The 15,411-nt window shown below is 49.4% G+C and overlaps 1 protein-coding gene across 3 annotated transcripts in view; it reads right to left on the bottom strand.

The window, feature by feature from the left end:
• The window catches only part of Zbtb7c (zinc finger and BTB domain containing 7C), a 262,054-nt gene that overhangs the window by 16,734 nt on the left and 229,909 nt on the right, over nucleotides 1-15,411 (bottom strand). Inside the window, exon 1 of one of the 3 annotated variants that reach the window (XM_048806259.1) lies at nucleotides 14,474-14,594. The exons of the other annotated variants lie outside the window; for them this stretch is intronic. The gene's annotated coding sequence lies outside the window, so the exon portion shown is untranslated. Of the gene's footprint in view, nucleotides 1-14,473; nucleotides 14,595-15,411 lie in introns of those variants that run through there. 3 annotated transcript variants of the gene reach the window in all.

Raw genomic sequence — 15,411 nt, 5'->3', positions numbered from 1 at the left:
GCTGAATACCAGGTGGCTCCTTTAGGACTGCTCTGCCCTAAGAGGGTGACTTTGTGGGCAGTTGGACGGGAGGCCAGCAGGCTGCCCATCTAGGATCTGGATCAGAGGGGCACTCAAGTCCAAACTACATTTAATTTTGAATGTGTGGAGTCAGAAGCGGTATGACCTCCTATGCAGTGAGCAAGGGGACCTGAGGTCACCTGTCCTTGGGCCCCAGCCCTGTTTTAGATATTGAGGACCCATGAGCAGACTGCAAGGAGAGTGCAAGTTCCCCCGGTCAGCACCTTCTGTCTTCGGGCCAAGTGCTGGCCCTAAGCAATGGTTCCTGGATGAAGTGTCAGGACCACCATCTGCCCTAGGGCCTCCTCACAATACAGGGATCAAGCACCTCCTGTGATCATCACTCCCACTATACAGATGAGGGGTGGCGTGCAAGGATCTGAGCTTTGAGCCACAGTCAGCTCCAGCTCCTGCCTCTGGCAGCAAGGGTAACCATTTGTCTGCTGTCACCCAGGAGTGGCCTGGACTTTGGGTGAAGCGCTCAGGGACACCTATGTGGCAGAGGTTGGGAAACACTGGAGACAGCAAGAGTTGAGTGGTCCTGCCTTCCAGGGAGGCTGAACAGGCAGGGCAGCGGCTGACTGAAGGCCCCCAGGCAGCCTTAGGGGTGCAGCCTGAAGACACCCCGAGCCCAGGCTCCAGCACTTCTCACAGTCTCAGGAAGGAGCTCTTCTCCGAGCCCTAGACAGGTCCCCTGCTCTGTGGCAGTGGCAAGGCTCTGCTAGGGAAAGAGTATGAGGGAAGGGAGGAAAGGCATCTGAGGTTCAAATTCTCCATTCCACCTTTTGAAAACAGCTGTGCTTGGCAGTCACATGGATGGGGTGCTTGGCCACAACCCTCCGGTTCATGGATCCCAGATGTACCTCTGTGCCCCTATTCTTCAATTCCCAATCATAAATTCCATTCTCAGCCCTTAAGCCTTTGCTCACGCTAGGCTCCTGCCTCCCACAAACGCACCTCCAGAACTCCACATCCCACCCACAGTCCAAGGTCCCACTCAGATGACCACTTCTCCATCCCTCGGTTCAGATGCTAGGCCTCTCCAGCCTTTGATCTCCTGAACACTTGATGATCCCTGTCATTTATTTGATTCTGTCTTGTACGGTAACTGGTTTTGTATGTGTTTGGGCATCTTTGTTAGATTATAAGCTGCTTGAGGGCACATAGTACCTTTAAATGATGGCATTCAGCTGGTGAAGGTCTATGGCAAGGTTGTCCTTAGCCACACTAAAATTAACTGTTGTATGCTGTTCACAATGGTACTCCATCTATTAGAAGATAGTAGTGGCAGATTCAAAGATGGTCCCCAGTGATTCTTGCCTCTTGGTGGCAAGGTTTTGTGTCTTTGTGTGTTCCCCTCCCACATAACTAAGAATGACCTGTGTGACCAATAATCTCTGTGGAAGTGGTGATATGTGACCTCTGGGGTGGGGTCAGGAAAGATATCATTGTTTCAACTTTGCTCTCGTTGGATCATTCATACTGTGGGAACTAGTGGCCATATTGGGAGGATGCTCAAGCAGCTATCTGGAGAAAACCATGTGGCATAGAACTGAGGTCTTCTGCTGACAGCCAACATGTCAATTGTGTGAGGAACCCATCTTTTGAGTGGCTCCTCCAATAGTACTAGAGTTCTGGTAATGGCAGCATTGACTGTAGCCTCATGAGACACATGGGACCAGAGCTGCTCCATTCAGCTTCTCTTAAATTTCTGAGTTTCAGAAGTAGTGAGAAAATAAATATTTATTCTTGCTTTAAACCACTAAGTTTCAGAGTTATTTGTTATGCAGACACAGGGCACTGCTCATTTCACAGACATTATAAATTTGTGATATTTATCATGACAATTTTCTGGCAGATGGCCGGTTAATGTCTCAGCCTAACAAAATCAGCGTATTACAACGTTTCAGTAGATGAAAGCAAATTTATTGAGGAGGTGATATCTTTTTCTAGTTCCCACAAAGCCACCCTATGGGGAGCAGGGTTCTGAATGTCAGAGTGGCCTTCTCCTCTGAGAAGTCTGTGAGTGAAATGCCCCTTCCACTATTAGGTAAAAAGCCAAGGTCAGTAAAACCCCAGGGAATTCGTTCTTTATGGGGAGCTGAGTTTTATTGCTTGCCAGGCACTTATTCCTTTAAAAATGATCATGTTTGAAAACCTTCTTTTGGAAAATTTCTTAGGCTTTTCTCTGCTTTTTTAAGCAGAGGAGTCAGAACCCACTGGTGCTCTGTCTCACTGCATGATAACTGTGCCCGAGCCCCACTGAAGGATGGCGTGGGCTCAATGCCCCCCTCTCTGAGCTTCTGCAGCGAAGTCTCTACTTGGCACTTAGAATCAGGAAACTGTAGCTGTGTGGTTTTCAGGAGGCCCCTCCAACTCTCTGGTCTTCTGTTTTCTCATCCTGCCATTGGATGGTTGTGAGAAATCTGATAACACACGCATGCATGTCATTGTGACCAAGAAGAACTCAAGGAGGGGTAACAGGCCCTGGTCAGCCTGGACTTGAAGGCTGGTCTTCCCAGCAGTGACTTCTCACTGTATCTTGGTTTGTGGTCTTTGTTCCATTCCTGGAGGAACAGATGTAACCATGGTAGCTAGAGGTTGTTTTTCCAGGCTGAGACTAACCCCGGGGCCACTGGGGCTGGGAGGGGTGCGCTGCGGTCTGAAGGCAGGCGGGGGCTGCCACTGACTGTTTCATTGTCTTTTGGGGAAGAAGTACCTCCGCCCTATGCTCTGAGAGCTTCCCTGGTGACCCTAAGATTCCCATGCCCCGATGGGGCCGGCAGACAGCAGTGTCCCAAAGCGGGTGCCATGCCCCTCCCCGCTTTCCTGCCCAAGCCTTCCACCCCCTTCCCTCTCATGGTCGAAGCTCGGGCAGTCTGTCTCCAAGAATAACATGCACAGGGAAAAAAAAAAATTTAAACATTCAGGCGTTAGCTCGCGCGAGCGCGCATGCACACACACACACACACACACAAAACCCTCTCCACAGCTTATAGAGGCTTGATGCAAAATATAACCTCTAGAAAGAAGAGGATAGAAAAATACATGTACAGTACGTCAGAAAGGAAGGAGAAAGAAGGAAAGAGCAGAAAAGGATCTCAGAAATGGAAGAAAGAGGAAAGGGGAAGAGTGACAGTGGGGTGGACGTCTTCTTAGGTATGACCACCATGGCAGAGGACACAAGGCCTAACTTAGCCTGTCCTTCCACTGCGGTGGAAAGTTCTGGAACCCAGGCAGGTCCAAGTAACTTTGTCTGACAAAGACAGGGCCTTGGGTTATTCCACTATAAAATGAGAGCATCTGCTTTGTCATAGAGAGATGTGTTCCCTTCTTTCCCTTCCGTGGGGTCATTTATAATCATATTAATACTAGCTACAAATACCAAGTACCTGTTACATGGCGGTCACCAAACCTCTAACACTTCCTCAACTAGCACACCTCTGGAAGGTGGGCATTTTTACCAGAACCTCCAATGAATGGATAAATAGGCAGAGAGAAGGCAAGGGATGTGCCCAAGACACACAGCCAGGGAGCATCTGAGCCAGGATCTGAGCCCTGGTGCATTTGGTGTCAGAGCCCACAGTCCTGCCCCTTCACCGTGCTGCTGCCTCCTAAGTCCACCTTGGGGACAGAGGGATTTGAACTCTCCCCTGCAAAGACTGGCTTTTACTCTAGGGTCTGAGCAAAGCCAGGCCTGAGGGATGTGTCCTAGAGGACCGAGGCGCACACTGCAGGTGACTAAAGGGGAATGGAGATGAGTGGAGAGTGAACATGAGAGGTGTGGACGGTGCTGGGCCCTGTGGGTTGGGGGACCAGGGCAGGCATCCAGGAGTAGGGCCTTGCCTGAGCTGCAGAGGATAGAGAGGATTTTGTTGGACATGTTGGCAGGAAGGACCTCCTCCCTATCATTAGAATCTGGAATTCCAAAATTTCTTCCAAAAATATGTTCCATCTGGATCCCCTGAGTGGCCTCACACCAAAGGTGTTCTCAGCCAGCTTGCACCTGGAATTGACAGAGAGCAGATCAGGGTGAGGACCCTGCTCCCAGACAGCCCAGTCTTATATCCTGGCTCTATCAGGTGGCCTCTGGGCCTTGGCACTTGGCCTCCTTGAGCCTGGCAGTGGGGACGTGTCTACCTCACCGTGTGGTTATACACATCAAGTGCCTCCTTTAATCAATGTTAGCAATTACAGAGCTCAGGAAGGACACAGGCCCCAAAGAGTTGTCTTGGTGGGATGGGACCATATCAGGATCCAACGTATCTTCTGCACAGTTTTGTGGAGACTTAGGCTATTTGAGCACCTCTCCAGAGACACTCAGAACAGCCTCCAGAGCTCTGAGGGCCACCCCCCAGCAAGTGTAGGGTACCATACTCTTCCAAGGACATTTCAAACCTCCTGTCTCAGGCTACTTCTAACCCAACGAGGCAGGCAAGACTTGTAAAAAATGATGTCCATTTTATAGATGAGGAAAATGAGGCCTAGAGCCAAGCTGTGCCCAGAGTCACACCCGAATTAACATTCGAGGCAGAATGAGAATGGGGGTGGGGTTTAATGCCCAAAGCTCTGTGCCTCCTGTTAGGAGCAGGGCTGCCTGGCTAGTAGACGTCCTGTGTTCTTGGTTGCTCTTGGGACATGAAGTACAGGTGTAGACAGGTCACATCCTCCTGTGGTCCTCGGTTTGGCTATCTGGGAAACAGGAGAGGAGCTGCAGGGTGTGTGAGGAGACTCAGTTGACCTGAGGTTCCAGACACCCTTGGGTAATTGGTAAGAGCCATTTGCCCTGAGAGATGACCTGTCCAGAGTGGGGTCTGTTCCTTCTATGTCTATACGAGTCCCAGGATGCCATCAGGCAGGAACCTGGTAGACACTGAATGAATGAAATTGGCTCAAATAAATGAGGGGATACTTCTGTTGTCACAACTGGTGGCCAGATGATTCCAACGTTCTAACACAGCCCTGTCATTCACAGGCATTTGGAGTAATTCATCTTGTCCTACTGGTAGTATGATCTCTGTTTGATGAAGATCAGAAAGGCTAAGTGACCTGCCCCAAGTCACACAGTTAGAGAACAGCAAAGCAGAAACCTGTTTTCTGCTAGAGTCCCATGAGTCCCATTGCTTCCTTGTCCTCTATGGCTGTTTTGCTGGTATGATTTTCTAGAGCATTCTATTGCTATGATTCACAATTCCAGTGTCTCCCTGAATCTTGCTCAGTTCAGTGTACCTGGGGCTCGGGATGGTGTTTCTATCTGCCAAATTCCCAAGGCAGGCTGGGCCCAGCTAGCAGACGCCCACTGCCCAGGAGCGGGCCCCACCCTGTCTCCAGCTCCCAGCTCTCCCTTGCCCAGGCCTGGAGCATCAAGCCACCTGGTGGAATTAGTGGCTGTGGTGGGAGTGGGGAGGTGCTGGTCAGGGGCAGGAAGGGTGTGGCTTTTGTTTCTAGAGCTGGGAAGGAGGCTGGGCCTCAGCTACCTGTGTCTGTTGAGCAGGTCTTTACCTTCTGTGGTTGGTAGGCTCTGAAACCCGCAAGGGTGTGGTGGGCTGCTGGGGAGAGAGGGAGAGGAGCCTGGTCCAAGCCTCTGGCCAGTCTCTGCTGGGCATGCTCCACCCAGCCTTGGCTGTTTCCCCAAGCAGGGTGGCAACACCCCTTGGCCTTAGAATGCCCCTGAGCCTCCGCTGCCTTACAGGCTGGGACCATGTGGGCTGGGAGGCTGGGCAGGGCTACTTCAACTTCCAGCCTGTGTCCTGACTACTGCAAGCACCCCTGGCAGTGTGCCGCACTGGGTAAAGCCAGCCCCACCTGCCCTGCCACCCTGCCAGGACATGCTGAGAGTCCGAGGGCCCCAGCTCAGTTGGGTCCCACACAGCCCTTCAGGGTTTCTGTGTAGCTGGCTCTGGGCTTTTTCTCCTCTGCCAGAGGTGATGGCCATCCAGATGTTCCCTTGCACCCTCTCTCCACCCCCTGTGTTCTTTAATTATTACAGCTGCAGCGCAAGCCCTCCCCATCCCACACAAGCCTGCAATCTCCTCCTCTCTGTACCCCATGAGACTGGTCCCCTCCTACATCCCCAGGACAAGACCCACGAAGGCTGTGGCAGAGACCAGACCTGGGAAGTAGACACTCCCAGGTTCTCGTCCTAACCACAGATTTTCACATGGGGGCTGAAGGTTTTTCTCCTGGGACCTGGCACTCAAGTTCACTCTTCTCTGATAAGGTCCCAGTGGGCATGATGCCATGTGCCTGCCAAGCTTCACCTTCAGATCTTGTTCACATCTACTTTTCTCCATATACTTTTCTAGCCCCTCTGTGTACAGAGGAATTATTGTGTCCATTTTTCTGATGAAAAATATGAACTCCTTCTTGTGAATTCAACTCACCCAAGGTCACAGAACCAGCTAAATGACAGAGACGCCAAACCTTCAGCCTGTCGAATCATCATGCTCTGTCACCTGCCAGCCCCACCCCATCCCCATCCCCATCCCCTCCTCTTTGATCCCCTCCATCTCCTCCCATACCCACATTGGCTTGGCGGGTCAAATGGTGTCCCTCCAAGCTGTGTTCTTATTCATCCTTTATTTATTAGATGGTGTAGAGGGGAAGGGAGGTTTGTTTTCTTTCAAGAAAAATTATACACCTTTTGCTTTATGTTCAAGATAAAGGATTTACTACTTGCATTTATTACCTGTGATTTCCTGAGCCAGAAAACTCCTTGGGAGCCTTATTAAACCTTATTAAACCACTGAAAATTTAGATAATAAAATAAATCACTCGTCTCCCATAAACAGCACTCGGCCACGCGTTACTGAGTTTCAGAATCCCAGCTGCCCCTGGCTGCTTCGAGGGAGGTGTCCCCGCCTGGTCTGCGGTGGGTGACCCCCTGCAGCCTGCATCAACACAAACACAACTCACTGAAGGGTGGGGACACATGTCACCCCACTGAGGAGCCCTGTTCTTTGTAGTATTTCTGTCCTACCAGGAAGCTCTGCAGAGGAGTGGAAATGGCTTAGACTTTGCTAGCTATTTGAGGGGATATGTGTGGACACCTGGGTGATGTGGTTCTACATTTAACACTTCCTGGGGGTATTTGAGCCTCTGTTCTAGGAGGCACTAAGGTACCTGCACAGCTGGCCAGCCTCTAGGTGTCCCACGCTCGCGTGCTGTGCACGATACCTCTGCCCACGTGCCATGGCTCCCGGAGCTGTGTCCAGGACTCTAGAAGCTACCCCATGATGCAGAGTCTGGGGACTTTATCCAGGGAAGAAGGGATCATGGCACCAAGTGAGTAGGTCACAGCTGGAGCACAGAAAGGCCAAGAGCAGGAGGAGCGAAGGCTGGGACCTGCCCAGGTGTGCAGTTAGCAGAGAAGGGCTCAAACCCTTCAGGAGAGGATTATGACAAAAATCCTAGCTCTGCTCTACAAAGGATGAATGGTGTGACCTTGGACTGGCAAAGCCCCTCTTGGAGATTCAGTTTCTTCTTCAGTGTCCTCCAGCTAATCCACTGAAACATTTTGGTTCCAGGACAGATCCTTTGGATACCAAGGTCATGAACAGCTCAACTGTGGATGTCTTGGAGCTGTTGGGCTGGAATGTGGACTTCCTGTGACCCTGACTCCGCCCCCTGCCTCGACCCCAGCCCTGGCAGATTACATAGGGATGTTAGTGTGAGCTTTTAGAGGGAGATGCGCTCCGTGGTCAAGGAAGGGCTGTTATTTGGCCACAGCAGGTGGAGTGATGGAGACTGGACAGGTAGCTGTGTCCCCTCACACTGAGTGGACAAGGGAGAGGAGGACTACGGGTCCCTCTTCGCCCAGTGGCCAAGGGTGGTCACAGAGCTGGGGATGGCTGCTTCTCCGTAATGTGCACAGTTCATTACGAACAGCCTCAGAGCCCTGTGTAGGGCAGAGGGACAAACAGAGAGCATCCGGACATAATGCTGATGGTAAGGACGCTTGGCAGCAGCAGTGTAGGGAACAGAGGGCTGTAGTCTGAGATTCCTTCCACCTTGAATCAAACTGGTGACTGAGATGTACTGAGGGCTCTCGGAGCCAGTGGCCATCCTAAATATTTTACGTGGGTTCTCTCATTTCATCCTCTCTAAAACCTCATGAAGTGCATACTGTTACCCTTGTCACCTCAGGTCAAAGGAGGAAACTGAGGGAGAACTAGCACTTGAGGCCAAGCAGCCAGGCTCCGGGCTCTGGGGGAGTCTGGCAGGCTCCACTCTTACGTCCCTGCTCTTTGCTTGCTGAGTGTGTGAGAAACAGGGATGTGCGGGACGGGGCTCCTGGCTTCAGCCCCACAGACCAGTGGGAGAGAGACAGGTGAAGGCCCCAATCCCAAGGTTTGGACAGGAACCTTGATCCGAGGGCAGGGGCTCTGCCGGGTTCAGAAAGGGGGACTCCACCAAGGAAGTGAGACCCCTATGCAGCCAGGACATGGGGCCAGGGGAGCAGAACCTTCCGGTGAGGGGAAGAGCATGTGCTAAGTGAGGCACAGAGGCTGGGAGAGCATGGCATATACAGACAGGAATATAAGGTAGTCGGGGAGCTGGGTTCAGTGGTAGAAAGGGTGAGCTCAGAGACAGACGTGTGGGGGCAAGAGCTGGGGGGCAGCAGCCCCTGCGGGTGGGTGGGAAAGTGAAGCAGGGAAACACTGGGCCTCCCCAGCATTTGGACTTTATTAAAGAGGCCACAGAAGGTTCTAGATGGGAAAGGAATGTGCTTGGGCCTGCATTTGAGGAAGGTATCAGCAACAGGCAGTCCTGGAGGGGTGGGAAGGCGGCCAGCAAGCAGTCGGGAGACTGTGTCTTCCGACCCATACACCCGCCCCCATTATTCATGGCTACTCCCCTGCCCTTCTCTTGCCCTAGACCTCTGTGTGGGATCCGGGTGGGAGGGCCACTGTGGGGTGGCAGCTGGGGGAGGAAGGAGCTCCCACAGTACAAGGCCTATCACGAGCATGAGATGTGCTGATAGGCCTCGGTCCTTGAAAAGCACTCTGCCTCCCTGCATAGCCTGGGTCAGGGCTCCAGCCGGATGGCCTAAGATCCCAGCTCTGCCTGTGTTTTCCCAAGGAAGTGAAACCTCAGAGTTGCCTCAGAGTTTGCACTTTTCTTCTAAGCCGACGCCATCCACCACGAGAACCGCCTGGCATTTGGCTGGGAAAGAACCCACTGGAAGCTTGCAATTTTCAGGCCTAATTGCACAGTTACATATAATATTATTATATAGAACTTTTATTGCACAAAGAAAGTCCAAGCATTTCCTCTTCCTATTTATACTCAAGCCCAGTCTCTCCTCTGCCAGAATTTCTCCCTTGTTCAGTAGAAGCAGAGGGATATTTGGTGCCAGGGGTCTTTTCCAAAGAAAGGGCGATGAGGAACTCATTTGCCATGAGTGGTTTCCTTATGGACTATCAGTCAATGAACAAATGCTGTCACTCACTCACGGTGTGCTTGACCTTGGCTTCATACCCCAGAAAACACCCTGCATCTGCTTTTGGAGGACTTCTGGCTTCACTGAGTGGGAAGACTAACCCACTGCAAGATGTTACAGAGCAATGGAGCTAATGAGGAATCCTATATGGCGGGGTCCTGCCATCGGGGATGCAGGCTCCAGTAAGTCTTAGGTGGCTATCTGGGCAGGCCTCAAATTCCTGGACATGGTCATAGAGAAGCGCTGATGATGCACAGAAAAGCTAGCCCTTCCCTTGATGTTTGGTGTAAATCTTAGGGGACAGGAGCCAACCTTCCCTCTGTAGACATTGCCCCCAGCTGCAGAAGTTCAGCCCCAAGGTCTCTATGACCTCCATGGAGAAGGCTTCACCCTTTAGCCCCTTATAGAATCACCACCCCCAACCTAACACTCCCACCCCACTTTGGCCGCCATCACTATTTCATTTGTTCTGCGATATTTGGTCTCTAGACAATCATAAATCATAGTGACAATATTCTCAAGGCAAAAGAATTTCCCATCCCTGCCCCCAACCCAAAGAAGACTAAATGATCCATGGGTGAGCTAGCATGGGAGCAGGAATTCCCTCCCACCTAAGATGCCTGCTTCTCCTTTAAAGTCTCAAGATTACGAGTGTTGAATAAGAAATACGAGGTTAAAAAGTTAGAAAACAGTTGGGAAAAAAAACCCCTCATACTATTTGCAGATGATATGATTGGGTACTTTCCTATACAAATAACAGACAAGTTCAAGAAAATGTCAGAAGACCCCATGTACTTGGCAATGAAAATAGAAACAATACCTTGAAGCAAGGTCAGAAGAAATGTGTGTGATCCATACCAAGAAAGTTTTAAAACATGACTGACTGCTTTTTAAAAAGACTTACATCAACAGAAAGACATACCCTGTTCTTCGATAGGGCGTTGCAATATTGTAATGCCAACCCCCCCCCCCAACTTATTGAATAAATGTAACACAATCCCAATAAAAATATCAACCAGAATTTCTATTGAAATGAGATAAGCTGATTCTAAAGTTCATATAGAAAAATAAGCCTTTAAGAATAGCCAAGAAATTTTTTGAAACAGATGATTAATAGGAACAGGGAGACTAGCCCAGACTAGCCCTACCAGATATGAAAACATTAGAAAGCCATAAAAATAAAATATTTGGTACTAGATTATGAGCAGATCAATAGAAAGTCATGGCACACCATAAATAGATTCAGATAAAATCATATACATATGAATTTAGCATGTTATACAGGTAGATTTTAAATTTTTCTTTTAAGATGAATGTTGCAATAAATGGGATTAGGACAACTGACCAATTGTGTAGAAAATAACACAAATCAAAATAAAACTTGGATTCCTTCCTCAGTCCTTACACCAAGATAAAAAACACATATAGCAAATATTCAAAACTTTTATTAAAAACATGAAAAGAAAATATAGAAGAGTATTATTATTAATTTTTTTTGTGTGTGTGTGTATGGTACTGGGGATTGACCCAGGGGCACTTCCCAGCCCTTTTTTATTTTTATTTTTTGAGACACAGTCTCCCTAAGTTTCCCAGGCTGATCTCAAACTTGCAATCCTCCTGCCTCAGCCTCCCAAATAGTTGAGATTACAGGAGTGCACCACCATGCCTGGCCTAGAGAGTTATTTTCTAATCTCAAAGGGCAAATGCCTTTCTAAGTAAGACAGAAAACCCAAAAGTCATTAAAAAATGATAAATTTGATTAAATAGAAAATCTTACACACATAAAAAATTCTGTAACAAAATCAAGACACATAAGTGAAAAAATATTTGCAAACATATGATTAATTAATTTCCTCTGAGAGAGAGAGAGAGAGAGAGAGAGAGAGAGAGAGAGAGAGAGCTTATGTCAACGCATCAGGAAGAGACCTGTAGCTACCTGGAAAAATTGGCAACACAACCGCACACAAACACACATACACACACACACACACAGAATCAGAGAAAAAAATGCAAACAGCTTTTACACGTGTGAAAAAATGCTCAAATCACTCAGCATTAAAGATATAAAAATCAAGCAGGGTGTGATGGCGCACACACCTCTAATCCCAATGGGTTGGGACACGGAGGCAGGAGGATCACAAGCTTGAGGCCAGCCTCAGCAACTTAGCGAGGCCCTAAATGACTTAGTAAGTCCTGCCTCAAAATAAACAAATAAGTAAGCAAACACATAAATAAATAAAAATAAACAGATACATAAATAAATGGGGGAGGCCGGAGATAGAGCTCAGTGGTAAAGCACCCCTGGGTTCAATTCCCAGTATATTAAAAAAGATATTAAAATTAAGTAGATCTAAATTTTCACTTATCATAGGGGCAAAAATTAAAACTATGAGCCAGATATTTCCCTTATAAATATTTGCTTTGCAGTTTCAAGGTTGCACGTGTCTGACTTGTACACGAGGATTATCATCTCCGCAGCATGGAATGGATAGCCATTAACTGGAGGCAGCTCTGGACCCAGCAATGGGGACTGGCTAGATACCTCACAGAGCAGCACCCAAGCATTGCACGTGTTTTTTGGCCATGTTTGGAATGGAAAACCTGCACGCGTGAGCCCGCAGGTCTGCAGACGCAGGGCTTACGCTGGTTACTGGTTCCTCCGGAGGAGGGGCTGGATGAGCTAGAAGGAGCGGGAACTCTTCTACCTGTGAGGGGTAGAAGCCAGATTTTTTTTTTTCCTGTTTATACTCTTTGGTGGTTTTGAATTTTAAAGCCATTACTTTTGGGAAAACATTGAACGATTTCGATGCTCTTCCTTCTTTCACAAACTGCCCAATCTTTGGAATTCTTTTTTTGTCATGTCTGATAACTGAAAAAAGGGGCCTTTTAGCTACTCTGTTGGTCTTTCTGCCTGGAGTTAATGACACCAGTCTCTCTCATGAGTGGTTGGAGGACCAAAGGAGGATGTGGGTGGGAGCAGAATTTGGCTGCTGTCATGTAGGACCCAACTATGGGCCAGAACTGCAGGAGCTTAGGGGACCCATGCTCTGCCCAGCACCTGTCTCCTAGACAGCCGCAGCACTGTGGCGAGGCAGGCCGGGGACCAGAGCTAGGTTGTTCCATGCACCTGATTTCAGTCTCAGATCATTATTTATTGGTCCAACATGTATCATACAGCAGGAGAGGACACAGGTGGTAGAGCGAGCTATGATGTTTTGATACCCAGGAGGGTGTGGCTGCAAATTATCATCACAACAATGAAAACCTACACTTTCACCAAGCCACTTATTGCACGGAATTAACTCATTTGTTACCCCTAGATTACAGGGTCAGATGCTGAGCCCAAAGGGTTGAAGTGACCCACTCAAGGTACCGAGTCAGTTTCAGCCTCGCCACCTGGACTCTGTCATTGCTCTGTGGTGGAATTTCTGGTGAGTCCCTCTACGGGATCCCTCCTTCTCCACAGTCCTCCCACTTCCGGTCTGGACCTTCTTTCCGTGCTCTCTCACCTGGGCTGTCTGCAAAGCTGGTCTCTGAAAGGCCCTCCAAACACACCATGCTCATGGCCCCCTCTGTGCCGTTGATATGCTCACCCTCCAATCCCACCTTTTTCTTCCAGTCCCTTCAAGACCCAGGGTGAGTCAGTTTCACTTCTAACGTGACATCTTCCCCTAACCTGGGGGGACTTTGCATGGTACAGCAGCCCCCTCCAGGATGGCTCCCTGGGACTGCTGCCTCCTGGTATCCACACCTTGCATAGATCCCTCCCACCCCGTATCTGGATTGACTATCAGGATATGAAGGAAACAACTTGAACAGCTAGGTTAGAAGACATGATGCCATCTTCACCTTGCTTTCCCTGGGGACTCCTGCTGGGGGGAAAGCCATGTTGCCATGTTGAGAGACCCTCAATCAGCCCACAGAGAGGTCCGAATAAGGAGGAACTGGGGTCACCAACAACCAGCAACAACTTGCTAGCTACACGAACAAGCCAATTTGGAAGCAAGTCCTTCTGTCTTGGCGGCATTTAGATGACGGTAGCCCTGGTCCACAACTAGACTGCTACTTCATGGGAAACCCTGAGCCAGGAGTCCCCAGCTAAGCTGCTCCTGAACTTCTGACTATAAGTATTGTGAGGATAATAAATACTAGAATTGTTGTTTTAAGCTGTTAAAGGGCATTTTGTTATGCAGCAGCAACTAACTAATGCACACTAGCTAATTCAACTCCCAGAGCAGGATGTCACTCTTTGGTTCCTGCCCATTTACTGTCATACCTAGACTTTTGTGTGTGTAGTGTTGTCTCTTCAACATAACAGTAGAGATATCTGTGCTTTATGATTCCCTTATAAACCTCATGTAGCAGGGACTAGAAACAGAAGGTGAGATTCACATTGACTTTCCAACTTGCTATTTGGGAAGAGCAGGCAGGTTGCGTACCTGCAAGTCTCTATCCCATGCAAATGCCCAATGCTTCTGTTTGGGCTAGAGCCCTCCAGTGAATGGATGGTGGCTTGGATATGGCTGGTGTGTGTCCCCAAGGTTTATGTGATGAAAGTATGGTCTTCAGTGTGTGGTGTTGCAGTGGTAGAATCTTTAGGACATAGGACCTATGGGTTAGGATACGTCATTGGGGAACCACTCTCAGAAGGGATTAGTGCAGTTCTTGAGGTATCTCACTTCATTCCTTCAAGAGTAAGCCTTGCCCCTGAGGCACTCTGGCTTCCTGTCTTGTCATGTGACTCTTCTCATACCATGATGCCATCTGCTATGTGGTGATATAGCCAGAAGGCCCTCACCAGAGCTAAGCAGAGACAGTATCATATTTTTGAATCTCTAGAACTATGAGCTAGGTAATCCTATCTTCTTTACAAAGTGACCAGCTTCAGGCATTTTGTTACAGTAACAGAAAATGAATAAAATAGTAAACACAGAATATATGTGAACTCGTCACCTAAGCCCTGCAACTCACCATCACACTGGAGCATTCCTGTGTGAGCTTCTTCCAAATTTCTGCAATGTGTCTGATTCATAACCCACTTCCTAGGGTCTCCTGGAGGGAAAGAGGGAGGAAGGGAGAGGAGGGCCTGGAGAGGGCTGTTACTGCACTGAGTGCCTCTCATGATTTATTTACTTGCTCCACACCCTTTCCAAAAATATTTCTTCTACAGCCAGAGGGACAGCCTCCCTTTCAACTTTTCTGATGCTAAATTCTAAATAGATGGTCTGCTTGACCCCACAGAACAACTTAGGAGCTTGAGACTCAAAGAAAAATGCTGCAGAGGGAGACACCCTGCTCCTTTCCTAACAGCCCCCGCCCCAGACTCTCATGGAGCTGCCTGCTCTGTCCCCAGGGACACATCTGCAGCCGCCCAGGCCAGTTCCCTGAAGGCAGCCTGTGGGAAGGCATGACCCTCCCCCACGTCTCCCGCTCTTTCCCATCTTTCCCAGGCAGAGGGGACTATTTTTCCAGACTGATCAACCCCAGTGGGAGGGAGGAGGCGAGCCCCTCTGCACCGCGGTGTCTGAGCAGAGGCAGCCCCACCGAGGGTTTGGCCGGGTGGGTGGAGGTGACCAGAGGCAATTACCACGGAGCCCCTCCCCTCCCGCAAGACCCATTTTAACCAGGGTGTAATGACGCCCCAGCTCGTCCACCCTCTGATTTGGGTCAAATGAGATGAATTTTTAGCTTTTTTCTGGGGAGCGTTTGCCAACAGGGAAGGCAGAAAAGCAAAGACGGGCCAAGTCCTCGCTTCCCTTGCGCCTCTGTACCTGTTACCAGTGAGCCATCCGGTCCCCAAGCTGCTGTGGCGATCAGTGCTCCTGGGTCTTGTTTGCTCCCAACATTGGTGACTGGCTCTCACCACCAGCCCCGCGCATCTCGCATGCAGCCCCAACTGTCCCCCTGGC

The sequence above is a fragment of the Marmota marmota genome, unplaced genomic scaffold (genome assembly GCF_001458135.2).
Source record: "Marmota marmota marmota unplaced genomic scaffold, marMar, whole genome shotgun sequence".
NCBI lineage: Eukaryota > Metazoa > Chordata > Mammalia > Rodentia > Sciuridae > Marmota > Marmota marmota.
The sequence above is the reverse complement of the archived record's forward strand: the minus strand, read 5'-3'. Positions and strand labels throughout refer to the sequence as shown.